The sequence below is a fragment of the Mizuhopecten yessoensis genome, unplaced genomic scaffold (assembly GCF_002113885.1).
Source record: "Mizuhopecten yessoensis strain PY_sf001 unplaced genomic scaffold, ASM211388v2 scaffold9157, whole genome shotgun sequence".
NCBI lineage: Eukaryota > Metazoa > Mollusca > Bivalvia > Pectinida > Pectinidae > Mizuhopecten > Mizuhopecten yessoensis.
Window position 1 is genome coordinate 134735 of NW_018407907.1, and position 22788 is coordinate 157522.

General features: G+C 36.0%; 1 protein-coding gene across 6 annotated transcripts in view; it reads left to right on the plus strand.

Moving 5' to 3' along the window:
* The first annotated feature begins 7268 nt into the window (after positions 1-7268).
* The window catches only part of LOC110457461 (AKT-interacting protein-like), a 45318-nt gene continuing 29798 nt past the window's right edge, over positions 7269-22788 (plus strand). For 5 of the 6 annotated variants that reach the window (XM_021508752.1, XM_021508754.1, XM_021508755.1 and 2 more), the window contains exon 1: positions 7269-7356. The gene's annotated coding sequence lies outside the window, so the exon portion shown is untranslated. Of the gene's footprint in view, positions 7357-20724; positions 21169-22788 lie in introns of those variants that run through there. The other variant, XM_021508753.1, reaches the window with a different exon arrangement.

A 22788-nucleotide genomic window follows, 5' to 3' on the forward strand; every position in this document is an offset into this window, starting at 1 on the left:
TTACGGTATGTGCATAGACAGTTAAAAACACCTGTTACATCCTGTTTTGGTTCTTGCATAGGACATAATCTTACATTACGAAACTGAACAATAATCAGTCAAAACATCAGAGAAGATAAATTGTCTTTGAGGAAAAAGCCAGATCAGATCATTTCTTTGGGATGTGACATTAGAACAACGAGGGGGGATGGGGTCATAACAATGGAACTACAGGAAGAAACATTGGGACCACAAGGGATCATGACACCATGATCAGAGAGCCATTTGACACCATGGTCTAAACTGTTACAATGACACCATGGTATAAACTATAACAATGACACCATGGTCTAAACCATAACAATGACACCATAGTCTAAACAATAACATTGACACCATGGTCTAAACCATAACAATGACACCATGGTGTAAACCATAACATTGACACGATGATGTAAACCATGACAATGACACCATGATGTAAACCATAAGAATGACACCATGATGTAAACCATAACAATGACACAATGATGTAAACCATAACAATGACACCATGATGTTAACCATAACAATGACACCATGATGTAAACCATATCAATGACACCATGATGTAAACCATGACAATGACAACATGATGTAAACCATGACAATGATACCATGATGTAAACCGTAACAATGACACCACAGTCTAAACCATAATAATGACACCATGATGTAAACCATAACAATGACACCACAGTCTTATCCATAACAATGACACCATGATGTAAACTGTATCAATGACACCATGATGTTAACCATAACAATGACACCATGGTGTAAACCATAGCATTGACACGATGATGTAAACCATGACAATGACACCATGATGTAAAACATAACAATGACACCATGATGTAAACCATAACAATGATACTGACACCATGATGTAAACCATGACAATGACACCATAATGTAAACCATAACAATGACACCATGATGTAAAACATAACAATGACACCATGATGTAAACCATAACAATGATACTGACACCATGATGTAAACCATGACAATGACACCACGATGTAAACCATAACAATGACACCATGATGTAAAACATAACAATGACACCATGATGTAAACCATAACAATGATACTGACACCATGATGTAAACCATGACAATGACACCATAATGTAAACCATAACAATGACACCATGATGTAAAACATAACAATGACACCATGATGTAAACCATAACATTGACACGATGATGTAACCTATAACAATGACACCATGATGTAAACCATAACAATGACGCCATGATGTAAACCATAACAATGACACCATGATGCAAACCATAACAATGACACCATGATGTAAACCATGACAATGACACCACGATGTAAACCATAACAATGACACCATGATGTAAACAGTATCACTGACACCATGATGTAAACCATGACAATGACACCATAATGTAAACCATAACAATGACACCATGATGTAAACCATGACAATGATACCATGATGTAAACCATGACAATGATACCATGATGTAAACCGTAACAATGACACCACAGTCTAAACCATAACAATGACACCATGATGTAAACCATAACAATGACACCACAGTCTTATCCATAACAATGACACCATGATGTAAACTGTATCAATGACACCATGATGTTAACCATAACAATGACACCATGATGTAAACCATAACATTGGCACGATGATGTAAACCATGACAATGACACCATGATGTAAACCATAACAATGACACCATGATGTAAACCATAACAATGACACCATGATGTAAACCGTATCAATGACACCATGATGTAAACCATAAAAATGACACCATGGCCTAAACCATAACAATGACACCATGGTGTAAACCATAACAATGACACCACAGTCTTAACCATGACAATGACACCATGATGTAAATCATAACAATGGCACCATGATGTAAACCATAACAAAGACACCATGATGTAAACCATAACAAAGACACCATGATGTAAACCATAACTAAACAATAACATTGACACCATGGTCTAAACCATAACAATGACACCATGATCTAAACCATAACAATGACACCATGGTGTAAACCATAACAATGACACCACAGTCTAAACCATAACAATGACACCATGGTGTAAACCATAACAATGACACCACAGTCTTAACCATAACAATGACACCATGATGTAAATCATAACAATGACACCATGATGTAAACCATAACAATGACACCATGATGTTAACCATAACAATGACACCATGATGTAAACCATAACAATGACACCATGATGTAAACCATAACAATGACACCATGATGTAAACCATAACAATGACACCATGATGTAAACCATAACAATGACACCATGATGTAAACCATAACAATGACACCATGATGTAAACCATAACAATGACACCATGATGTAAACCATAACAATGACACCATGATGTAAACCATAACAATGACACCATGATGTAAACCATAACAATGACACCATGATGTAAACCATAACAATGACACCATGATGTAAACCATAACAATGACACCATGATGTAAACCATAACAATGACACCATGATGTAAACCATAACAATGACACCATGATGTAAACCATAACAATGACACCATGATGTAAACCATAACAATGACACCATGATGTAAACCATAACAATGACACCATGATGTAAACCATAACAATGACATCATGACCTAGAAGCCGTAACATTGGTATCACATCCTAAGATATAGAGAATAATACATGACTTTTTCCATATCACACCCAGTATCAACCCGAGACTGCAATATCAGCCCGAGGGCTGATATAGGTCGAGGGTTTATACCGGGTGTGATATGGAAAAAGACATGCTTTATTCTGTTTATTACATACTTACTAATAAAAGCTACTATATTATGATATATTTTTCTTTTGAAATATTGAAAACGAAAATTTCCAAAAGGGGTGTGATACGGGTTTTGCGGGCTGATACGGGTTTTGGGGTGTGATACGGCGGGGGCTGTTATTTTTGGGGTGTGATACGGCGAGGGCTGATATGGGTAACAGCAATTGTGTCGTATCGCATATACAAAAACCCCGTATTTATTAGTAAGTATGTAATAAATAACAATAACACCACAATCGGAGCCATAACACTGTCTCCACAAGTATTTACCCACGAAATGATGTTTTGTCAGGAAACCAAGAAATTTTGGCCCCACGAAAATATCTGATTTCACATCATTTGAACAAACAACTTAAACTTTCATTACACCGTAAGGACATTTATGACTCATCACAGGTGTTTAAGCTCGAAATGAACATCCGTGTCTGAAGCACAGGGACCTGAGAATTGTAACAGCTATATTTGGACCTAAACTGGGGTGTTTAGAGTAATTTTTACAAGTTTTAGGGGTTTTGATCAAGGTTTGGTAAAATGACACTCTGAGTGACGTCATATACGAACTTCCGGTAAAATTACCACCCGAATAAAGTGATAACTACATATACAAAAGTTTATCTAAACCTCTAGCATGCGTAAGGTCCAAATGTAGCTGTAACGAATTCTCAGGTCCCTGTGATTGACACTGCAAATAAGATGGATCGTTAGAGGCGGTCTGGTCTGTGCGGGAAGGATTTTTCGTCAACAATGAATTGTAGTCATCAAAAAGAGAAAGAATACAGTTATGTGGTGATTATTTGGCTATTGTGACCTCCACCTTGACACAAACCTGCAATTAAAAAAAAAAACTTTGAAAATGCCGCTAAAATGAACAACAGTATTTCAGAAGCCGTGGAAATTTCAACCTGTGGTGCAGACCTTTTTGGAATCGTAGTTTTGTCGTAAATGGAATGTAAACGTTACATATGAGCTCCTGATCATATGTGACTATATTGTACTTTTTGTCAAATATAGAGTTACGGTGTGCTTTTTTTGTATAAATAAGGTTAGCATACAGAGCATTTTTTTTTTTTTACTTTTTACTCAACCAATAAGATTTTCTATGCGACGTTTCGATGACTAGTACGATATTTACACTATCACCGTCATCAGACAAATGACCAGTGACGCGTAAATATGCACACAAAGGTGTAAAATGTTTACGAGTTGTCCACAAAATCGCATAGTTATAATTTGTCGACGAAATTCGTTTAGTCGAACTTACTAAATGTGTTGTGTACTCAATTACATGGATTTTTTTAGGTACAAAACACAGTTAGTATCAAATGTGTTTTGTCGACAGCTGTCGGCCATCGTACGATTCGGTTACGCTGTAAGCGTATGTACAATAGTTGTTATATATGTATAAAAATGACTCGATTCAGCTACGTCTTGTTTAATACTTGGTCATAGATGTGCCAGTCTTTGAGCCCCCTCATCTCGACTTAGAACTGGCCCAGTGCGGCGTATCCAGATGGCATATCGAACTAGTCATCGAAACGTCACATAGAAAATCTTATTGGTTCTGTAAAAAGAACTTTTCATAATCCATACTTACAAACCTGAAGAAAATATTTGGAAAAAGAGCGAGTATTTGTTTTACATGAAGTTACCTTCGCCTAAATGGCAAACCGATTCCGTCAGAGTATAGGAGTGGAATCGAATATCTGGCCTTAACTCGGATTGCCAAAATGGTTAAATGCTGCTTGAAGTTATTTTACGCATGACCATGCATGTACCGCCTTCAAAATAGGCATATATTCACTAGGCTGATATAGATTATATTTCCGTCATCTGGAAGACGAGAGATAAATTCTCGACGACTACACATGTATATTATGGAATCTTATGAGCATTCAATATAAAATAATGAAAAATCGTGGCCAACTCCTTTTGGGTGAACAAAAAAAGAGAGTTTGGAACCCACAATCAACTATTGCACATTTCTAGGAACCCGTCTAGTTTAGCGGTCCCCTTGAAACGGTGTCAATTGACGTTTTAGGAGCGTGCTCGACCCTCAAAAATGATAATTAGACCCTTCTAGGCTTCGATAAAATGAAAGGCGAGTTCTTGAGCAAATTTGTAATTAAAACAGTTAAATACTGAAACCAGGCACAAACAAATATAGCGTTTAGTCACACAATTTACTTTTTTTGAATCGCTTAGATTCGCGGCGCGCATATTATTTGGTTATCGATGAACGATGTTGCTGCATGGATTGTCAACAAACTGACAGAAATCATCTTATTAGGATATACGTCAACTGTGGGCCACTAAATGATCACTGGCTGAAAATGAAGGTTATGACCTGTCCATAATGCATTGTTTGCTCACCCACAATGCCCTAAAATACAAGTTATAAACAGTGCTAGTATATACAGAAACTCCCATTAAATAAACATGTAAAAGGCAATATCCGGAACACACACAAAATATGGTATACATGTCATATATATATATTTCGTTGTGGCCAAGCCCTATATCTTTGATGGGAGCTGCATGATTTGTAAAAGAGAGGCGAATAACGTAGGGACCCCTTGCAGAAAAAAGGATGTGCTTTTTTGCCCTCTACTTTGGGACGCGTAAAGGCGATCTTAGTTAATCTGCTGCACCCATTGTAACATTTTTAATATCAGTACATTTTCTCCTTTCTGGTCTTCTAATTTTTTACTATTTCCATTTATCTATTTATTATATGTTCATTTCTTTCGGCGATTTACTTTGCAATGCCTCGCTTATGGCCTTGGTGTGGCAAGTATGGAACAAACGAGAGTCCTATATTTACATTCCCACTGCAAGTTTCTCTATCAACGGTTCAACCGGTCGGTCCACAGTTATTCGTTTATCAAACAATGTCGGACCTAGAAGTCTGATGCTGCTTTCAGGCAAGCCTTGACGAAATCTTACAAGACCTGCATAAACATTTGCTGGTCTGCCAATATTTACACCCAAATATATGTTACATTTAAAAACGGACGTATCGGTTGTTCCGCATAAACAAACAGGCCCAAGGAGAAATTGCGTTCATAGAGCTATGAACGCAATTAGATCAGCGTCATTTTAAAGCTTCTCCTCTCGTCCCGATTAACATGAGACCGTTAGAATCAAACATTTTGATGACGTTAGGTTGTTCCGTGAATCTTATTTGCGCTGACGACACAGACGCTTCAATATCGAAAATATAAGGGAATATTTACCATCGAATGGCATTGGGACTATATAACCCTACCAAATGCAGTTGGCATTTATATAGGCTATGAATGCCATGGACCGATTGTCATAATAATGATGACGTCATAATTGTTTCGTTGGAAACTCCCCAGGCGATGGCTGTTCTATTCATTGAACAAGCATACACGATACATTCATTATTTGAACTAAGTGCTAAATAATAATAAGTGTAATCGATTTTTTTCTGAGATGAACAAATTCCAAAAATGGTTAATATAAGTATTGAACTGCTTTCAATTGTCATTCATAGGCAAGATGAACTTCAACTGGACAAAGGCAAATCCAACATGAAGTGCTAGCGCCCTTCATTGAATTTGCCTTTGTCCAGTTGGCATTCATATTACCTATGAATGCCGACTTAAAGCAGTTCAATGCTTAAATATCTATATTTAGTTAAATAATCACTAGATATTTCGAATGTTAATATGAGGATTGTACGGCATTTTTTCAATGTTCATGCCGGTCCAGGCATCGCTCTAAACATTTAAGACATCTAACTAATAGTACACTGTACAGGTCCAACAGGACCTACATGTACTGTAACAAATTATCATGGTCCTGCATTTTCAAATCATGCTATTTGTAATATTTCCCCGATAATACTACGAAAGGATTTGTATGAGTGTTTTTAGTTATTTTTACCATCATGTCATCCTCTCTAATAGCTAACATACATCACATCATTGAATATTCAGAGTCCTTCCGAGAACCCTAATGATGATTAATGAATAGCCTTCGGGGTTTGGCAAGTTTGTATAATTTTTCTAACTCCGTTTACGCTAAAAGTACCGATAAAATGACAACAGAAACACTGATTAAAATTAGTCTATAAATTTCGAAGATAAAAATATCTATTGGACGTTTTTAAACTTATGAACGCAAATCGGTTAAAGCAATACTCGCTTGCAGTTTTCATGAATAAAAACAATTTATTACAGAATTAAATACCAATCCTTATATCTGGATCTAGTTTATAATGAATAGAAATAGTAAAATATATATATGTGTAAGGGTTATGTCCACCTATGTCCTTATTAGTTTACGCCCGTTATGTCCACCTTATCGTACAGCATCAAAAGCCGGATAATTAGTTTACGCCCGTTTTGTATGGTATATAGCTATTCCGGAAGTTAAGTCTCAAAACTGGGTGAGTAGCTACGAAATCTCAGGTGTTGGATTGTACGAAGATTTTTAGCGAAGGTAAGTGTTTTCAATAGTGACTGAACTAAGAAGTTGAATGTATTGGTGTTTATAAAAGACAAGTGTCATTTTACAATCGATGTAAGTCAATATTTGAACTGAAAACACAACAATCGGTGTCCACCGCACACCTTCACTTCTCCTTTGCATTGCCATACGACACGAGCCTCCCCTAGGCCTACTATCGTTTAAATTTGAGACGTTAGCACCATATATCAATGACAAAGACATACTTATCATAGGGAAAACTTTGTCCATTGAGCAATAGATCGTCAATACGTGCAGCGGCGAGTTGGGGGGTGGGGGGTGTCCACGAGTTAGTGTGAACGAGGGACGGGCCTGGATCCCTGTCCCATCCGTCTTGATCTCTGTATTTTGTACTCATTAATATGCCTAGTAATTAATCTAATCCTATTTTAATTAATCATAAATGGTTATTTTTGCACCTTTCAACTAAATGATAATTGCGGTCAAGAAAACTGCTTACTTTTTTTTTAAATCTGTCTTCAGACTACTCTCAGTGTGGAAATAATAATTTCAATGTACCGTACTCACTATTTTGGCAAAGTGCACTTTATTGTTGCATACAGTGCTTAATCTCGTGAAGCAGCGTACATTTCTTCTATGATTGTTACTGTTAAGGACTTCACATCCGTCGTAATACACATGTTTAAAATGACATAAATTGACTCGCACGAAGTCACTGACATTGGTAATATTTTTAAATAATTTTGTGAAGCGCATGGAATGCGGACTGATGTGTTTTGTATACCAACCACAAATGTACATATCGCACGCTTACATCAGTTCACAAGGTCGAGGTCGTCAGTTTTTTCTGACAACTGAGACACGCTCTGTCAAGTAAATCATTTTTTTACAAATGCTGTACTCCGTGTAAATAGTGCTTTGTAAAATGTCAAGATCCCTATGAAAATGCATGTGTAGTTGCACATTGGAGAAGGCTTACCATTCGATAGCCTCTGGCTACATATATGTAAATGACATGTTAATATACCATGTGCTAGCAAGCTGTGGAATGATGTCCAAAGTGTGCATGAGTGAGAGTAATTTGGTTTCAAAAAAGAACAATGAATTGACAATTCTGATATCATCATTTCAATTAATTCCATCATATTCAATATAGTAAAAGATAATAACTGTCATTGGGTAAATTGTATCTCTCTGCAAAAAGTTTTGATTTTATCTTAAGAAAGACAAAATATTTGTAGGGTTGACTAGCAATGCCTCTTTTCATTTTTGTATTGTTGTTATTGTTCCAAACAATGACACACACCAAAATATATAAAAAAATATTTAAATTGATGAAAAATCATTTTTTTGGTATTTAAAAAAAAAAAAAAAAACAGTCCATCGGAATGCTTAGATTTTCATCAAATCACATCTACAAAGTGGCATAACCGTGGTGTGAAAGTTTCAACAAATTCTGCTGGTTAATTGCGAAAGGGTGGATCGTCCTTAATTGTTAGTTTTTGTGTCAAGAGTGGTTAGGGCCTAGCTCTGACCATTCCCAAGGGCCTCTAATCATGACCATCTGGGATGAATTAGCCCTCCACCACTGGGTCACAGGCTCAAGGCCAACGTGGGGCAGTCGTCAGGTACTGGCCACAGGTCGGCATTTTCCTCCATGTTCTCTGGTTTTCCTCCACCATCAAGACCATGCACGTCCTTAAATGACCATAGCTCTGTTAAATGAATGTAAAACACAAACAAAGCAAACAATAATATAAATGTACATGATTTCATAATTGAATGCCAACCTCGCTCCTGGCTTTAATGTTGACCGTTCGCCCTGGTGAGGAGGACGATGGGTTCTGTCCCCAGGTTTGGACATACCAAAGTCCTTAAAAATGGTAATTGTTTATCCCTGCTTAACGTTCATGATCAGCATTTAAGGAAATTGCAACAACTGGTTCATCCGTTGTCAGTATGTGACCTAGTGGAATGCTGTGCTGGGTGCCTTCGGTATGGAATTTCAGTGAGATAGCACTCTAAAGTCAGCATCAGATCCATGCTATCACAAGGAGGCAAATACACCAACATACCCTGTATCTGGCGCACATACAAACATGCACGCACACACAACACACATGGAGGCACGTCCTTAAATGACCTTATATTAGCTGTTAATAGGACGTTAAACAAAATAAAACCCAGGCTTTGAATTTCACAAAAAGAGCAATCCCTTGAGATATATTTCTGTTGTTTAATAAACATATGTATCAACAATAATTTATAAATTTGAAATATTGTTGACTCTCTGGAACTTGTACATTGAATTGAATAATACAAAAATAGATCACATGTCTCACAAAATATCAACCATTTAAAAATATAACTGTATGATAATTAAGGAATATTTAATTCTTCAAAGTGTTGGAATCAAAGTAAATCACTACTGGCAATTTTACTCCAGAATAATTCCTGACTTTCTTTATTAAAAATGAAAATAGAAATGATGAGCAGCAACACCACTGAATCCGGTACAAAATGGAACGTTTGATTTATATATATATATATTACAGTACAACTCACGTTCTTGTATTTCACTGAAGAAATTATCAGTACATGTATCACTTTGTATACATGTGACATATAACCTAAATCTTAAAGTTTAAAAAAACCCCAAAAAACTAGGGAATAACATGTGACGTGAATCAGCTTTATACAATGTTTAAGTTTACACAAAGATAGTTACATGGCCACATATGAGGCCTTTAAATCAGCTCTCCCACATGGCTATACTAAACTAGATGCAATCTGGAATAATAAATACTTCAAAAAAGATTTTATATATATATATTAAGCCCTGGCATGTGCTGCAAACTTAAGATATAGTTAGTTTGATATATATGATAGAGGATATCCTCAGTGCAAAGCTGTGATATGGGGAGCAGGAGTTGTGAGGAAATACTCAGTGTAAAGCAGTGATATGGGGAGCAGGAGTTGTGAGGAAATCCTCTGTGCAAAGCTGTGATATCGGGAGCAGGAGTTGTGAGGAAATCCTCTGTGCAAAGCTGTGATATCGGGAGCAGGAGTTGTGAGGAAATCCTCTGTGCAAAGCTGTGATATGGGGAGCAGGAGTTGTAAGGAAATCCTCTGTGCAAAGCTGTGATATGGGGAACAGGAGTTGTGAGGATATCCTCTGTGCAAAGCAGTGATATGGGGAGCAGGAGTTGTGAGGATATCCTCAGTGCAAAGCTGTGATATGGGGAGCAGGAGTTGTGAGGAAAGCCTCAGTGCAAAGCAGTGATATGGGGAGCAGGAGTTGTGAATCAGAATTGCTGCAAAAGACTATTTACGTACATGTACTATCCTATATTTAGTTAGTTTCAAATAGTCACAGTGACATTGTGGGAAGACGCGAAGGAGTTGTGAGGAAATCCTCAGTGCAAAGCAGCAATATGGGGAGCAGGAGTTGTGAGGAAATCCTCAATGCAAAGCAGTGATATGGGGAGCAGGAGTTGTGAATCAGAATTGCTGCAAAAGACTATTTACGTACATGTACTATCCTATATTTAGTTAGTTTCAAATAGTCACAGTGACATTGTGGGAAGACGCGAAGGAGTTGTGAGGAAATCCTCAGTGCAAAGCAGAGATATGGGGAGCAGGTGATGTGACTCAGAATTGCTGCAAAAGACTATTTACGTACATGTACTATCCTATATTTAGTTAGTTTCAAATAGTCACAGTGACATTGTGGGAAGACGCGAAGGAGTTGTGAGGAAATCCTCAGTGCAAAGCTGTGATATGGGGAGCAGGAGTTGTGAGGAAAGCCTCAGTGCAAAGCAGTGATATGGGGAGCAGGAGTTGTGAATCAGAATTGCTGCAAAAGACTATTTACGTACATGTACTATCCTATATTTAGTTAGTTTCAAATAGTCACAGTGACATTGTGGGAAGACGCGAAGGAGTTGTGAGGAAATCCTCAGTGCAAAGCTGCGATATGGGGAGCAGGAGTTGGGAGGAAATCCTCAGTGCAAAGCAGTGATATGGGGAGCAGGAGTTGTGAGTAAATCCTCAGTGCAAAGCAGTGATATGGGGAGCAGGAGTTGTGAATCAGAATTGCTGCAAAAGACTATTTACGTACATGTACTATCCTATATTTAGTTAGTTTCAAATAGTCACAGTGACATTGTGGGAAGACGCGAAGGAGTTGTGAGGAAATCCTCAGTGCAAAGCAGTGATATGGGGAGCAGGAGTTGTGAATCAGAATTGCTGCAAAAGACTATTTACGTACATGTACTATCCTATATTTAGTTAGTTTCAAATAGTCACAGTGACATTGTGGGAAGACGCGATTCACTGGTTGTTTATATATATACTATAGCTTTTGAAGAAACTTGCAAGCTTCAGTACTTACCTACAAGTCTGTACAATAGTATGACTATGATTAAAAAAAATTCTGTTAAACAATTTAAAGTTGTAGACTGATGAGCAGGTACAATTTTATTCAATTCAACATATATATATACATGTATATGCATCATCAAATTCAAATTTCTCTATCGTCCCATATGATTTTTTTTTGCTCAGTTTTACAGCCGCATCCAGTGCTTCCCCTAGCTAAAAAGTGCCTTAATTTCCCAAAATGACCAAAAAATGAAGAATATATATTCCCGATTTCAGTGAGAATAATGCTATATTTTCCCAATTAATAAAGAAACAGCTGGCTTTTGTAAATTTTAGGTAAAATATAAAAAGACACGAATATGATTCAATTCATGAATAAGGTCTGTTAATCAGACTGTTCAAACTTATATATATAGACTGATATGAGCATATACAATTATATTCAATTCAACATATATACATCATCAAGTTCACCCCCACCCCCCACCCCTCCTGTCCCCTTTCAAAGCCCTACAGTATTTTAGAAAAAATCTACATAGTATTTTAGATCTTAACATTTATCTGTTTACCATTACATACTATGTTGTAAACAAATGTCAAGCAGATATACTTATCATTATGTACTCAGCTGTTCACAGGGTGGTTTAGAGTGTTAGGTAATACCTTTTCCATCTTATCAGAAAATCCTTTACAAGCAAAATCCCGTTGAATTGTGGGACCTTATATAGACAAATGTTATCCAATTACATTTAAATGGAATTGTCCATTGGTAGATAATTGACTTTCATTGTATCGGATATGAGATAAGGACTATTTATAACTCAAGAAAAGAATTGATTAATTTTCTACAGTGTCAAGTAAATGAAGATTTTCCCAGGTGCTTGGTGGTTCAAAATGGCATTAAATAAGAATAACTGAAACTTATCCTTTTGTGAGTCCAAATGTTTTAAAGAGGGCAGAAGTATATTGGTGTAGTGGCATTATATAATATAAACTTTATTTGTACCAACTTATATTTATTGCTCTTTTTGGTCCAGATATTAACATGCATGGGTCTTAATGTAGGAGAAACCAGAGTACCCTTAGAAAACCCATGTGGTCGGCAGGTGACCGATACCTTTTCACATCCGATCAGGGAATCAAACCCCGACCGCCTTGGTAAAGGCCAATGTGCTATCCACTGTGCCAACCCACCCAATTTAGTTGCTGTACGCCTTAATTGTTGGGATCATGATGATGAAGTCTTTTGTATCTAACAGCATTTGAAAGCAGCTAGTGTTGGGAGGGAAAAAATTATGTTTATTGTTGTGCATTACCGTATGGCCATACCTTGGGGGTTGGTGACATTTCACAACCAGATGCTGCCAGAGGGCCACCAGAGATAAAAAGACATAAAATGGAAAAGTTATTAGTAGCCTTATTTTATGGGTTTGATCTTTTATAAATGTCTGTAGCATATGAAAGTAACTACATATGCAATACAATAGAAAACCGACATGTTATCATAAAATAAATGCATTTGATCAATGTTTACTTGAGTTAATGTTGTGAAGTGTCGCAAGCCTAACAAATGTATTTTTAGTCACCCCTGGGGGAACCCCATTGGGGAATATTGATTTCGGTTTCAGTCCCAGATTTTGACTTGTTGTCTTGGGCTGTTAAGTGTCTTGCTTCTGTCGGAATATACCAGGCGCTAATTACAAGCTCTTGGATAACTCAGATATATCGATTTCCTTTTTAAACAGGAATAGCATAAAACCTAAAGGCGTTCCAAATTTCCCATGGGAATTAAATATAACCTAAAGATGATCCGAGTCTGAATCATGCACCTTTGAGGTTCCCGAAGGGGTAAACTGTCGTATTAAAAATTGCCATTGACTGATTTAGATATTTTATGTCTGACCAACGACTACCAATAATATTTGCGTATAGTGCACACTTTTTTAAGCAGAAAACTAAGTGTCAAGAAAGGAGTGTACACAATACTCGAGAACAATCCAAAACCAGTCCTTGGTCGCGACCATTTTTCGTAAAATTTTCACGATTTTCGGAAATGTTTTGAAATATGCTCGCAGCAATAAAACTGCTAAATTGAATAATCCCTGATTGCATTGCCAATTTAACAATTACAAAAAGTTGCAAGTTTAAGTCATATTTTACTATAGAATCGGATAAATAACCTCAAGTTAAGTAGGCCCAACTTTTCAGGACGTTACGTTGTGAATTGATAAATACCACGTATCAGGGAACATATTGAACAATTGCATCGCATTTATCACTCTGTGGTTAAAATGTCGTTCTTGGGTAAAATCATGCTGGACTCTTCAATCTTGACAGTAGTAATGTGTCAAAATGACATGGGTAAAGTGGCGAAGTTAGCAAGTTTGTGTACCGCAAAGAGTCAAGGTAGCGTGATACTATTAACCGGCAGGAATTTACAAGGTTGACATCCATGCGAATTGAACTGATAATGATAAAAGTTTGAGTTTGAAAATTAAATATCAACTGGTTTAAAACAGCCAAATACATTCCGATCTTTTCTTTTCGAAAGAGAATTGCTGAAATTATAATTGTTTGGTGTTCTTCATATCTCCCGTATTCAAGTGTACACAATCTGCCGATATCGATGCCACCGTTTCAGTCGGATTTGCAGATAGTTAGAAAACTACTTGGAAATATGTTTTTCATGACAAAAAAAAGTAGAAGATTTATCTGTAGATATAATTGAATCTTTTCTGAAACTTTTTGTTGTGAAAACAACATCGTTATATTCCAATTACCTGTTCTGCCCATGCCAGGTGACCGTGTCAGTGCGCAGATCTCTCCGTATTCGAGGTGTCAGTCAACGCTAACGTTGCGACATGCTTTCTTATTAATTCCATGTGTTGGCATGGCTACCTGAACAGCATGTATGTATTTACACCTGGTCATTGTTTACCATTTTGATTGACAGGTGGAAATATATCCGTTGTAGCTTGGTCAATGATTTATCGGAAAATGATCATACAGAATGATGGAGTGACATTCATGTCATTCTGACCTATTTCTAGTTTATGTATATTATCAATGTCATTTATGGCTATTAGTTCCAATTTCAGCTCTGTCTCTTCAAGTGAATTAAAGACCCTTTGTTTATTATTTCTCTGTAATTTTTAGCTCATATTAAATTAAACGTTTAATATTTACTAAAATATTGTTAAAACCATTTGGAGACTGAATTTGTTACCTTTCAACTTATATTACTCTAAAATACCATAATAAAATGAATTTTCTTAATTTTTGGTCAACCTTGATCCTTTTTCGTTTCTAACTGTTTTTTTGTTCATGATCACTATATATGCCCCCACCCTCCATTGAAGTCTATGACGGGCTTAATCTCTCACCAACTCCACAGATCTTGTTTAAAAGTAAGCCAAAGTGAAAATTTAAGCTGGTCTATTGTATGAAGTTCAGATTGTTTGTGCTGATTGATAGATGAGACCTGAAACAGATGGTGTAGCTTTTAGATTTGATAGATAAGTATACATGAGGGCCCGGTATCTATGGTATGTATATAAATTAATTCATATATGGGAGAAAATTGGAAAAAGTCACTCAGGATTTGAATTAAGTTTAAAAATCTACTGACATTGTAAATAAATATATATGATATATGTACAATGTCTATGTCTCATCATTTGGGTGACAGAGACCTCCTTAATAATAAGAAATTACTTATCCACGTCAAATTTAATACATTTGTACTATGTAATGTGGACTGAACATGTAAGTCTGCAATTTATAAATGGCCAGTTGAGAGATTCATTGAAGCACTTAATTCCCATAATTTGGAGAGATTTTTTTCCTTCCAGTTAGTCCCAGTCCATTTAAAAAGTGTTTTTGTTAAATTTGGTCAACAAACACTCAATACAATATATTGACACATGTGTCCATTCCTAGGATGAAGGGATGCCTTGGAATTTAAATAGTAGGTATCACTTTGGCAAGGTCACTGGGGTACGTATGTTCCTGTACATGTAGGTGTATGTTTACACTAGCTATAAACTTCGTTAGGAAGTAGGAGATCGCTACTACTGTCGATGTTTAATCATTAGGAGGGTATCCAATCAGGAATGAGGGTGGTCTGGTGGCGCAGTGGATAGCGCACTTGCCTTTCATCAAGGCGGCCAGGGTTCGATTCCGTGATTGGACGTGAAAGTGTATGGGGTCACCTACCAGAGCAAGTGGGTTTTCTCTGGGTAATCTGGTTTCCTACCACAGTAAGACCCCCTACACGCTAACATCCGGGCTAACTAGAGTTATTAGTATAAGTTCTAAAAACTTGTTTCATAATTGTTGTAAAATAAATAAAGTTTATATTTAATCAGGAATGAGACAGTTGTTATGTATTCTAGCTAAATTTTATGGCAAGACTCTTGACAAATTGAAGAATAATCAAAAGTGTGTACATTCCGCAGTGCAAGATCCTTATTTAGAAAGTCTGTTGGAGAACATATATATGAATTGCTTGAAATTTCACCAATTGCGAGTATCAAAATATGCAAAACACAAAAAATTATTAGTTTTCAGCAGAATTCAGTCTCTCATTTTCTGGAATTTCATTATAATTGCAACTTTTAATTCTTCTCATGGAATAAAAAAAAACCCACAACAACAGCCTTTTTGCCCTTAAGCCCATTTATTCTCTCTGCAGGTAAAATGTAGTCTGACCAAAGATATATGGGATTTTGGTATACAGGTACATGTTGTTGACTAGATGGGTTCCTGTGTAGGGTGAGGAAGGGATGCTTTGAAGATTTACCTGTGTGTATCTACCTGTGTATTATCCATTAAGGACTTACCTGTTTGTAAACAGGTGTTGGATGTAAATATCGTGGAAGGTTGATTGACCAACGATTTACTTGTTGATAAATTAGCCATCTGACACAGATGTCTTCAGGCTACACATGTGGGCTGGACGAAATGTCACGGACAATAGGGGCACTGAGTGACCACCTGAGTGACCACCGGACTGACCACAGGTTCTGGACAAGTCCACAGTGTTTTTACACTTACATGTTAATGATAATGTGTGTGGGAAAACTTCAGTCGGTCAATTATTACCTATTACACAATGTGGGAGATATCCTCTGAGGGTATGCTTACCATATAGACTTCATAATATGTCTAGTGTATGTACATTATAGAACTAATATATATGTGTGCAGGGTTAACCTTGCTGTATAGAGTTGTGAAGAAAAGTTATATTGCTTGAATTCATATTCTGGATTTACAATCGAGATTTTTATACCAAATTATCAAGGTAAGACAATTGTATCATGTTTCTCTTACTGGGACTAAAATATATCATGTTTCCCTTATAAACTGGGACTGAAATATATCATGTTTCTAATACTGGACTGGTACTGACATTATATCAAGTTTCCCTTATAAACCAGGACTGAAATATATCATGTTTCTAATACTGGGACTGAATTATAATTTTCTTTAGAGCAAAAGAAATATATAAACTGTTAAAATCTTATTATCTCCAAACCATCCATGTATGAACTATTGAAATTGTAAAGTACAGAAAATATTACAGAATTGTATATCTTCGGGATATTTTTGTGTAAAGCTTTTGAAATTAAGTCACACCTCTTGTCTTTGAAATGAGTGAATTATATATAAATGTATGACTTGAACTAGACTTTGTGTGACATTGTATTGTGCATAATGCATGTATTGTAATGTCAATAAGCTGTATCGCTTACGATAACAAAGAATCAACTTGGATCTATAAGACATATATTTAAAAAAAAACATGGTCTAAAGAGTTCAAAGAGTTTATATGATATATATATAAATACTGTCTATGCATACTTAATGTATGTATTTATTTAAATACTTATTTTGTCATAATTTTTACTTTGAATGTAGTTATGAATTGATCATGACATTGAGCATTTTGAAGTTAAATATTTGTCTAAGAGATATTGATTTGAAGAAAACAAAATTTAAGCTTGAAACTGTTGTCTATATATATATAATGTAAATATAGAACGCTGATCAGATAAAGAGTTAAAGACTGGTTTCTTCTTTAAATGTGAAACAGAGCATGACATCATACAGTAGTGCATTTCTCCTTTAACCTACATATATGTAACTCAGTAATAATTACCTTTACTGTATATAAATTGTCACCATTCACTTCCACCAGAGCCTGTTATTGTACAAATTTAAGTAACATCCTTTAGGTTTGGAAAGAAAAAGTTTGGTTAGGACAGACAAGCTGGAGTTAGCATGAATGATATACAAGCTTGTTCAACAATCCCCATATATACCAAATTCGCCAAAGACTCACTATGAATCAGACACTTTTTTTTACCTGCATGACAATTCAATATCTTAAAAAATTGATTAGTTCTGTAAAGAAAATAAATATACCTTGCAGGAGATTTTATGAAACAAAAATAACAAAGGTGGAATAAAAAAAAACAGAATTTTTTTCTGAGAATAAAAATGCAACCGGGCCAGACGGATACAGCCCTTAGACCACTGATCACTATAAAGCTTCCTCTACATTTTATACCAACTAATTTACCAGAGCAGCCTGTATGTATAGTTCCCTGCAGGCCCAACATGACTACAGTTAGTCAGGTTGGGCACAACGGTGCACATTGGTAAATATTACTGATCCTGCATTTGGGTAACAGCGTTACCCATTTACAGTGAAAAATGTATTACTGAAATGGGGAATCAAGTGAAATAACAACATGTAAAGATCTTTTAAATGTTAGGAACAAAAAAGGGCATCTTTCTTTCAGCAAAACCCTATAAATTTTAAAATGAGTTACAATTAATTGTGCACACAAATTGACTGATTTAAAACTAACTTAGATTTCATGAAATTGTTACTTTAAATAGGTAACTGTTACCTAAATGCAGGATTATTCCCCATATGCAGGGTTGTGCCCAACCTGTTAATATGTCTAAAATGAAATTAAAGGAAGGTTGCTGTATGTACGTAAAAAACTACCATGGAGTTCTCTATTGTTTTGCCTGAGCACTGCAGTCAGACAGGGATTTAACCCATTCACCCCTAAATTCACATTTGAACCTTACCAAATCAAAGGCTGGACAAGTCCAGTTAAGACATGTAGGGGTAAATCAGTTAAGTGTATGTATATGCATGCATGTGCTGCACTGTGGGATATAACACTGTCTCTATATTACATATATGGACTTAACTTTGTGAGGCCAAAACAAAATATATGTTTCCTGTTCCCCTACCTAATAGGGAAAAATCTTCCCTACTTGAATTATTTCATAGCCCAAATTAAGAAATTGGATTTAATTAATTCATTTAGTAAAATCTACTCATTCAGAATCATTGAAGTGCATAAATATTTTATATTGCTGGTAATGATGACTCACAATATTTGGGGGGGGGGGGGGGAATCGTTTGACTACCTACCTACAATCAAAATCTAATGGAAAAGGAAACACACATATCATTTTATTTGGCCTGATCTGTCGCCTATATGGCCCTGTCTAGTCTAGGTTTAGGTCTACCAACCAAATGACATTATATTACATGTTTTAGTGCTGTAATTACATGAAATTGTCATGTGCCATATTTTTGGTGACTACATGTGACATCATTGATGCAACATTGGGGTGTAAAACATGTGCATTGCACAAAATAGTCAAAAGCTGGTTCACTTAATCCCATGGCAGGTCAGACACTTGTCCCTTTTTGTCGCTTTCGGTGTAGGGTGTTTATCATTGACTGTAATTCTATCTGACAGCTTTAAAGCCCTATAATCAATATAACGATTATGAAAATATCAATTTTCGGTACTTGCAGACATGCTGTAATTATGATATCTTATAATTATTTGTCAGTGGTTGCCTTGATCACTATCGTCACCAGGCCTAGAGGGAACAATCAAGGCAGAGGTGCATAGGGCAGTGATTTGTTTTTGATAGGGGCCCGTACGTGCCTTGTGCCTTTGGGGAAATATTTTTGGGAAAAAGCATGATTTTGGGAAATTAAATCAATTTTTGCATTGATTTTAGGAAAATATCTACATATACAGCAGAAATTATCTTGGGGATAAAAAGGCCCCAAATTTACTTTAAAAATCACTTTCTGAGGCATGTGAATAGCTATGAATACTTCACAAACTACTTTACAAATAATTATAAGGTTTAGGTAGTTATGTAAATACAGCTTGAATTGATAAATATTATTCATACTTTCCAACTCTCCCTATTTTTAGGAGGGAGACTTCCGATTTTGGACGATTTTGGACCCCTAATTTTAGTATTTTAAACCTGTGAGTTTGCTTAACTCTATACAATTGTAAGATCTATTGATTTTGTCTGAAAGAACAACTCAAAATAAGTCATTTTAAAGGGTTATTTTGTCTCTAGGGGGTATACATATAATATAACACACATTTTATTCATGTTTTAATTTTGAGCATGCAGAATCTCCCCCATGGAAATTTAAAAAAAGTTGGCAAGTATGATTATTAAGGTTGTAATTGGTTTTGTATAAAAGACACTCACTACAGGAATCTCTATATTGAATGTGTTTACATGGTGTGCTGTACAGCAGACCTGTAAGTGTAGACAAGCGATTATCTCTGGCCATTGTTGGATCTGGTCGAGGTATATTATCTATAAATACCTTAGATCCACGACCGCAGGTGAAAATTACACCCACAATACGCTTCACACCGGGTTAGTTTAAGTGATTTCACGCTAAGAACGAAACAAGTTTGTTGTCCTAAACATATAAACGTACTAACAAAATGACTTACAGAAATTTCCCCCTCGACATGTGACCTATTGTACCTGTGTTTTTGTTGCACTGCATGCTTCTATTCAACGCTAGAAAAGTTAAAAGAAGTGTTTATAAATAACGACAGAATTGAGCCCTTTCGTACATTCATACTTATTCTATAGATATTGTGATAGTTTTCGTGATTTGACGTTATGGTGGCCAAGCTTACCTGTGGATCGAGATTAAATGGGGGGAATATACAAAGAAAAGAATTTAAATAGGAGTAATGTGATTGATTCGTCAGGAATTCGTCGTTCAGTACGGGCGAGAGGACGTCCGACCTCCTTGTAACCGAGACAAGATCGTGATACATGCTTCGTCACCTGACGTGGATGTAATCTAACGTTAATTGATCAGGAATTTGTCATTTCTGTAGGACTGGTGCTAAATTTACGACATATCAATTAAACGCTTAGATCGCTTAGATCGACCTAATGGGGTTGAAGTGAATAGGATACGACTCCACTTACATCTACAGAAGTTCTAGAGGAGAGACTGTAAACTGAACATGAAAACCAGTGTGTTTAAGTGCATGGCTTTACTGTGTGTATATAAATAATTATAAGATGGATAATGGATTTATTACACCTTAAATTTATTTTACTACGGTAAGTAATATTTTGCTACATTTAACAAGATATTTAGAAGTTATCATACATGTTTGACTATTTATGTATATCCTATACATATTGACACCACTAGACCTCCATATCAGCTGATCCCGAGGGGCCAGAGGCCCAAGGGCTGCTGATACAGTTTGAGGGTTTATACGGGCGTGGTAAGATAAGGAAATGTCTTTTTTTTTTTTTTTTTTTTAACTTTGTCATCATATACTTCTTGTTTCAAACATTGAAGTACAATGTCAAAAACATTAATAGTAATTTAGGCCTAATTTTAAAATTTGTTGAATCTCAGAAGTAAAACAGATACGGCACATGACAGGCAGATATGGCATTTAGTGGGTAGATATATACTGTATATACTGTATGGTGTATGCTGGATTGATATGGCATGTGCAGGCAGATATGGGTTGGTCTGGGGTATGACCTATGTAAAGCTAGTAGGATTACACTTGTATGTAAAATCACAGGCAAAGGTTACATTGAATAAAAATACTAAGCACGCATTCCAATGTCAGAAATAATTATAGATCCAAATCTAGTAGCGAAAAATTGATGTATACAAATATATCTTGAAATGCATAAAGGAATGTCTGTAGTGAAATAAACCTATTTGCTGTAAAATCGTCTCTCATTGGGTTATACAAGTAATCCCCTGCATTGTACTAATGTAAGCTTTGATGGTAAATAGCATTTATACTTTTGTGATATTCAATGTTACCTGAAATATATTTGTGTATGTAAGTGTAAGGTATTGGAATGTAGGGATGTCTTATTGGAATACACACAATGTAAATAGCTAGGCCGACAGCAAACACCACGACTGACTCTATTGAATGGTACATGTGGGGTATATATAGGACCCCTGGGTGTGTTGTAATTTTATGATCACTGGTATAATGTCAATATTGCCAATAGACAGAGGTCTGAACATAAACAGTACCGGTAGCAATTTATAGTATATATACTAAATAGACCTGGCATTAACAATTTCAGTATTTCCTGGAAACGTACGTTACAACAGCTGGTGCTTACGTCTTTGCAATTGTTTTGCCTGAGGATGGTTTATAGTTCTGTCAGGGAGTTAATTTCCACATTAGGAAATTGTAGATTAGTGTATGCTAGTTATAATTACTTGCATCACATCTGTATCTACATTGTAAATTGGTACGCTATTTATGCTGATTAATTTGTCTGTTAGTCCTAAAATTCAGGAAATTGTACATGTTTTTTTCTGGACAACTATGGAAAAAAAAACCCAGACTGTTTGATGAATCAGTGGTGTGTATATATAAATATAGTCCTGTAACACAAAAGGAGTGAAAATGTTAAGTAAGGATGAAAAAACTATCAAGTAATAAACATGCTTGACAATGAGTCTGTGGTACCTTCTTGTCTTGACTCTTCAGACTAGTTTATTTATGATGTTGTGTATGTCTTGATGCTATAATAATGTCTGCTATACATTCCTGCCATAACGATGTCTGCTATATAGGTTTTCTCCATAGTGATGCCTGCTATAATAACTTACTGATACAGCGATGTCCGCTATATAGGTTTTCTCCATAGTGATGCCAGCTATAATAACTTACTGATACAGCGATGTCC